The 6,995-nt window shown below is 39.9% G+C and overlaps 1 protein-coding gene across 5 annotated transcripts in view; it reads right to left on the bottom strand.

Moving 5' to 3' along the window:
* Positions 1-4,754: 4,754 nt before the first annotated feature.
* Positions 4,755-6,995, bottom strand: part of MAP7D2 (MAP7 domain containing 2) — an 86,562-nt gene continuing 84,321 nt past the window's right edge. For all 5 annotated transcript variants that reach the window (XM_075175117.1, XM_075175108.1, XM_075175125.1 and 2 more), the window contains one exon: positions 4,755-6,396. The gene's annotated coding sequence lies outside the window, so the exon portion shown is untranslated. The remainder of the gene's footprint in view (positions 6,397-6,995) is intronic.

Raw genomic sequence — 6,995 nt, 5'->3', positions numbered from 1 at the left:
GAGGCCCCAGCAGATGAATTTGAGGAGGAAGGCAGAGGCGCAGAAAGGCTGCATTTCTTTGCCTGTGCAAGAGCCAGATCTTGGAAAGGTGGCAGAAAGAGAAACTGCAGTGAAACAGCAGGATGAGAAGTCTGAGGAGAGATCAAATTTCAAAATGTCCAGCTTGACAGGACGTCGTGGGCATGACTGATACTAATTTGTCTTAGGAATTTTGATACTAATATGTGCAAAGTATCTTAGCATTCTTCAGCGACTGTTACCTTCACCCATCCTGCTTCCCCTCCCTCATTCCATCAACTATTTGCTAAATCCACCAGCAGTTTCATTTGCTATAGGACACTTTCTGCCCTAAAAACCAGCACTGACCCAAGAGCATCAGCATAAATTAATCTTGTAAAAACGTAGGTTAGAAATACAACCGTTTCTTGCCAAAAAGAAAGAAATTCTGACCCGGTCTTCACCTGGGGAAGTTGTAGCCATTTCTGACCAAGATTCCAGCAGGCAACCACCAGAATTTGTACTCTCTTGGATTTCTGTATTTGAACTGATGAGAGGTTTAAGAAAAGAAAAAGAGAAAAAAGAAGTGAAAATTGTTCCTGATTGAGACCTCACACCAGGAAAATTAGGAATAACTCCATAGACTTTATTGGTATAAACCCCCATAGCTCTGCATATTTAAGGCGCTAATAATGATATTTCAGACAATGTTGCCATCTGTATTTTAAAAGAGAGAAGTTACTCTGAAAAGGGATGTGTGGACATAACGTTAATATGGTGTTACAGATATTGCCCTGATCCTGCGTACTGAGCTGCTCATGTATTGAATTTGGCGAGAACGACTGTTATTTCTAGAAAAAATGACGAAATACTGTCAGAGTAACTTCCCTGATTGTGAACATCTCTCACACCCAGGACTGTCATGGTTTCACCCCAACCAGCAACTAAGCCCCACACAGCCGCTCACGCACCCACCCCCCTGGTGGGATGGGGGAGAGAATTGGAAGAGTAAAAATGAGAAAACTCATGGGTTGAGATAAGAACAGTTTAATAATTGAAATAAAATATTATAATAGTAGTAATAGTAGTAGTAGTAGTAATAATAATAATAATTTAAAAAATTGTAGGAAAAAGGAAAATAACAAAAAGAGAGAGAAATAAACCCCAAGAAAGGCAAGAGATGCAAATGAAAAACAGTTGCTCACCACCCACTGACCAATGCCCAGCCCGTCCCTGAGCAGCAGCCCCCCGGCCAGCTTTCCCCCCAGCTTTATGTGCTGAGCATGACGTCATATGACATGGGATATCCCTTTGGTCAGTTGGGGTCAGCTGTCCCGGCTGTGTCCCCTCCCAACTCTTTGTGCACCCCCAGCCTCCTCGCTGGTGGGGTGGGGTGAGGAGCAGCAAAGGCCTTGACTCTGTGTAAGCGCTGCTCAGCAGTAACGAAAACATCCCTGTGTTATCAGCACTGTTTCCAGCACAAATCCAAAACACAGCCCCACACTAGCTACCATGAAGAAAATTAACTCTGTCCCAGCCCAAACCAGCACATTCTGCTATGTAATTTTAGATTTTTGGGTCCATTCCTGTACAACTTCGATCACCTACAATTGCCATTAACTTCAAGTTATTCCTTTTAAACACAGCAAGAAGATATGAGTGATAATGCAAAGCTTCTGGTTTGAGCTATTTATGTAACTATTTTAAAAACTTATTCTTAGAGTAAGGACTTTGTAGAGCACGCAGCACATTGCTTACCATTTCCTTCTATTCATTGAATCTCTCCTGCATGATAGTTGTTTTTTCTCTGGAAATCATTAAGGCTGGATTTCAGCAGGGACACACATCTATTTTTGTAAAGCTCCCATGTGGACATCACACACTAGCTTCCAGAGCATTTAGGCCTGAAAATTGCAGGCCTCAGGTAATCATCAAACCCACTAGTTTAAAAACAGTACTACCTCAGTCTTGAATCATTAGAAATGCTATAAAATGTAAACAAGCTGGAGAACAAACAAGGCAACTGAGAAGAAAACAAGTGTCAAAAACTATTCCGGTGGTCAAGAAACCATTTTCTTATACTTTACATAATTATTTTAAAAGCTTAAACATCCTTTCTGCTTGTGTTTCTGCCTGCAATTTTAAGGGCTTTTACACTTAACGTGTTGCTTCAACAGACAAGTTAAATTGGCCAACTGAGTGAATAGCATCACCTACTCTTCAGCTGTAGGAGATCATAAGGATAAGAGAAATGATGGGATAAAAAAGTGGGGGAGAGATGAACATTGTGGCTCGCGGTGTTCTGGGCTGGTATTATTGCTGCTAACAGCGGTAACAAAAATGCATCTAGGTATTTTAAGGTTTCTATTATTTTTAAGTGTATGTATTCTGGAGAGATTTATTGAATTTAAAACCTGTTTTTCTTAAGATCAGAGAAAATTGCATTCAGTCATAACATACATTATATTTTCCAGATTTTAGCATAGTGGCCCAGCAGTAATAAATTTTTCAGAATTTAATTCAGAATTTAATGTTGATACTGAAAACCAACATCCCCAAATGTCAGGTAACTGCCATTTATGTATATTTGCGCACACACACAGAGGCAGCACAGGTGAGCAACCACTCTCCATGTTGTTTTTGGACGCAACCAACAGCTTGAACAACATTGTTCTAAAATGAGAGCAAATGAAGAGAGTTTTTCAGTCTCTACTTGGTTCTTGCATAGGGAGGGACAGGGGAGGAGCAAGGAAGAAGTCCCGCAGGTGGCTAAAGCAGGAGAAGGAGCAGCGTATCCTCACTGATTCGTTTGTGCCGCTTACAGGACACTCTCCCTCTTGTGCAGGAAACAAGAAATAGCCCTCACAGTTAACAGTCTTCAGCTCTTGAATATTCTCATTTTAATATGGGGAAGGGACCACAGTTTAAACCTTTACGAGAAGGATGTCTTCTGCTAGGGTTTCCAGGCTGCCTTGCAGCGCTGAAGCCCCAGAGGCGTCCTGGGACCCCGGGCTCCTCTGACGACCAGCCATGACGGATGCTGGAGAAGGCTGCTGCGCTCCCTCAGGCACACGGGGTTGTGGAGCAGGGAGAGAGCTGCAGTGCCACACTGCCCATGCCCGAAATACAAGCAGGGTGGTGGCAGGGGCGCCGGAGCTGTATAGGCTGGCGAGGCTGGGACGGTGGTGGGGTGGGAAGCAGAGAAAGCTGGAAGATCCCCAGCCCGCCAGCGGAGTAGCAGTCGGTGCTGTTTCTTGTTGCTTCCTCCGCACGTATAATTTTTACAATTACAGGAGAGAGGATGATTTTCCTCCCCTTCTAGCCCTTCCTCAGTAGATGAAAATGCAGCCTGGGGGTCCAGATCCACCCCTCACTGATGCCATTTTGTTTTGAAATGAACTCGCTGGGGAGCCAGGTCTCTGCTCAGGGCGTTTTCTGGGGCCTGAGACAAGCTTCGGGTGTCATTTCCCAGGGCAACACCACAGAAAGTGCTGAACTTAATCAGAGAGCTACTGTGATGCCCAATTACCTCACAGGTATTATTTATTTATGGATCAGAAACTTACTAATAGTTATACTAGCTATTGAAAGTAAATCTGGAAAAAGACAGTATCAGTGTCTGATTCTTCTTGGTGCGTACCATCCTGTGTTGCAGATCACTTCATAAAAGTAATCTAAAAATATCCATTCATCTGTTTATAAATCCATTTATAAAAATCCATTCAAGGATCACTGCTCTACTCTTTTTTTCTTGTTTCTTCTCACAGCTTGATTCTCAAGTGCTTTACAGCAGAAAAGCTTTACCAAGGACTCGTGTGAATCACTAGTGATCCTTCACCACAGTTTCAAGACCACTTGACAAAAGTAAAGCTCGTTTTGCAGACTTGAATCACAGCAGCAAACACTGGTATGAAGTTACATCATCAAAAGCAAAAAGTAGAAGCAATTTAACCCCTCAGCTAATAGTATTTGCTCCAGATATTCAGTCAAATTTGTAAAGTTACATTTGAAAGCAAATACAAAGGAAAATATGCAATATCTTTCTTCATGAATACTCACTTATCACGCTTCCTTTAATCTTAGTAAATAACTCAAGGGACAAATCACATGAATGATTCAAGAATTAATAAGAGTGAGGTGAACTGCCACCATGGAAAGCATTAATACATTTCGTAATAAAAGTAGATTATCTCATTTTTAATTTTGAATGAAGTTATGATTAAAAAAAAAAATTGTAGAACTTTTTCCCCCAACGTTTCACTAGAAAACTAATAGCAGCTCCAGGCTGGTCTCTTTCTAAGCAGCAGTATGTGCATGTAGCTTGAAGAGAAGTTCAGCGTTTATGTTACGTGTACCCTTACAGAACAGCTCCTGCACACTCAACAGAACAGTGTCTGCCACGGCTCCCATGTTTTCTTTTCCTTGTTTTCTTTGCTAAGTAATACCCCAGAGAGCAGAAGCTGGGGCTGCAAAATGGCCTGTATACTGTCACTAGCACCCTGGATGCCAGTTTGGAAGCCCTCACCTTAAGGCTCTTCTGCCACCCGTCTGCATTTCCTAAGTGTATTGGCAAGACCTCAGAAAGCAAATTATTACATGGCAAAGGAAACAATGGTGAAATATTTTGAGGCTCTGACAACCACTCCTTCATTCAGTATTACACCCTCCTTCAGAAAACACCTCAGAACAAATTAACATACATGTATTTTTAAATTAGTCATATTTTTGCTGGGAGTAAAAAAAAGCTGAGAAACAAGTTAGATTCATAAATGAAAATGTATTTCACCTTTATACATGCTATACAGGTCATGCAAATACAGAAATCTACAGGTTATACAATGACACCATAATAAAATATAATGTGACATTTGTCAAACACAATGTATCACAACAAAACAAACTGGTTTTGTTTGTTTATTACTTAGGAAATAGATGAAGGACTAATTTGGAAGACACAGTACCATGCTACAGCTTACTGCACAGTCAAAAGAAAGTATTTCTCTGAAGTACACTAACATAAATAGAGCTGGATTGTTGTAGGTATGATTTCTTTATACATCGCACATAATGTCATCGGTTACCTTCCCGTTGCTGGCTTTAAAGAGCACAAGAACGGGGCTACAACTGAGCTCAAGCTATGCTGTGAACTCCCTTAACATGTGAAAAAAACCAAACAAAAAAGCAAAAAACCCCACCCCCCCAAGTTTTCACTTTTGTGTTAGTGTCCGAGGAGAGTTGTATTTATAATTTATTCTTATAAGGAAATGGACAAAAGTGTCCTCAAAGCAGCACATGATCTAGCATAAAGTTATGATAGTTCACCAACAGATATAAAGTTAACACTGTATGGCACATAATGTCTAGATATTATACATCTTGATGTGAATTTTTCCATACAGATACTTACAGAATGCTAAGGGGGCTAGCAGTGTTCCCCGTGTGTGTCTCAGCCTTTGCATTTCTGCTGCAACATTCACATATTGTTTTGCTGCTGGCTAAATCTTGTTTTCTTGAGCCTATAGGAAGACAAAATACTCCTCCACATGATAGAAAGCCTGCTGGTATTAATCAAGTGTCTGCATCTTCAAAGATTAACATGTTAACTCACCCCCCTGACCACTCACTTCCATCTACTACAGCTATACTATATATATATATATTAAGGGATTACACTAGGCATTTTGCCTACTTTGTTTACAGGTGTTACACAGGTATGTTTTTAAATACATAGTTGATAGTCACTCCTGGACTAATTAATATTAACCAGTAAGTGCCACTAGTGACTAAAAGTGTCAACATAACCATAACGGGACAGCTCCCACACTCCACAGTCAGTAAGAAGGCTCTTTTGATTCCAGCAGTTGTGTATTTTTCAAGCGTCTTCAGCTATAGCTTTGAATTATATACCTGCATACAAGTTGCCAATAACTCCTTATTAAAAACAAAAAAAGATAGGCACAAAACTAAAGTACAGTGTATTATTTCATTTCAATGCACTGTGGGCAAACCTCATCATTATTTACAAGAAAAAGATGTCTAAATGGATGTATGATAAAGCTTAAGGAAGAAGTATTTGAAAATAAAATGCACTGATAAAAATCACAGTGAAGTGTTGAGATGAATTTTAAATTAAAAGAAGAAATAAGTGCTTTATTAGCAGCTAAAGCTCAAATTCTAATGCACACTCAGTCTTCCCTGAAACCGTCAAGGCTCTAGTTCATTGGTTTCTACCAAAAGCAGCCAGTTATTCAACATGTTCCTTGGGAAGACAAAGTTATACTCAGCTCTGATTATTTGAAATCCAGTGTTCAAGGACTGCAGAAGCTTTTTCAAGTGACAAGCTCATATTTTACTGCCAGTAGCATCACAGGGATATATATTCTCCACAAATTGCTACCTCTGTCAATTAAAAAAAGAGAGAGAAGAATATCAAGTCAGCTATGCAAGTTAGATGACCTCAGTTTTGTAATGTAGAACACACTCTTTCAAAAAAATTGACTGTGGCATTGTACTTTGAAAGTGTCACTGAAGCCTACTATGCTTTTTTTCATATTGTTTGCAGGCTTTCCAGGGTAAGTGATTCTACACTGTGCCGCAAGTATTTACAGCAGCAGAAAAGAGTAAGCAGCAACAATAACTATCATTTTCTAGGCTGGCCCCACTTTTAACTGTTTTCTTCATGCATATAGGCTCTAAAGACTTATAGGAAAGGTATTGTAGTAATGAAGAAAAAAAAACAACTCTTTTCACTATATTCTGAATGAATAAAGGAAACGTTTCCATTTACCAGATACTTTCGGTTGCTACGATACCCTCAGTTTGCATATGATGCCAATTTACAAAGAGCTGCAAATATGAAAGATTATGCTGAATTTAAACATCTAGGAGACCATCTTTCTTCCTCTCTCCACATACGCTGTTTACAACTGCTATATTTTTCTGGGAAGCTCATAAGTAATCACAGCACTTTTTCATATCTAATACATTTATCACAATAC

Source organism: Calonectris borealis, chromosome 1 (assembly GCF_964195595.1).
Source record: "Calonectris borealis chromosome 1, bCalBor7.hap1.2, whole genome shotgun sequence".
In the NCBI taxonomy this organism is placed as follows: Eukaryota; Metazoa; Chordata; class Aves; order Procellariiformes; family Procellariidae; genus Calonectris; species Calonectris borealis.
Note: the sequence above shows the minus strand (reverse complement) of the source record. Positions and strands in the feature narration are given on the sequence as shown.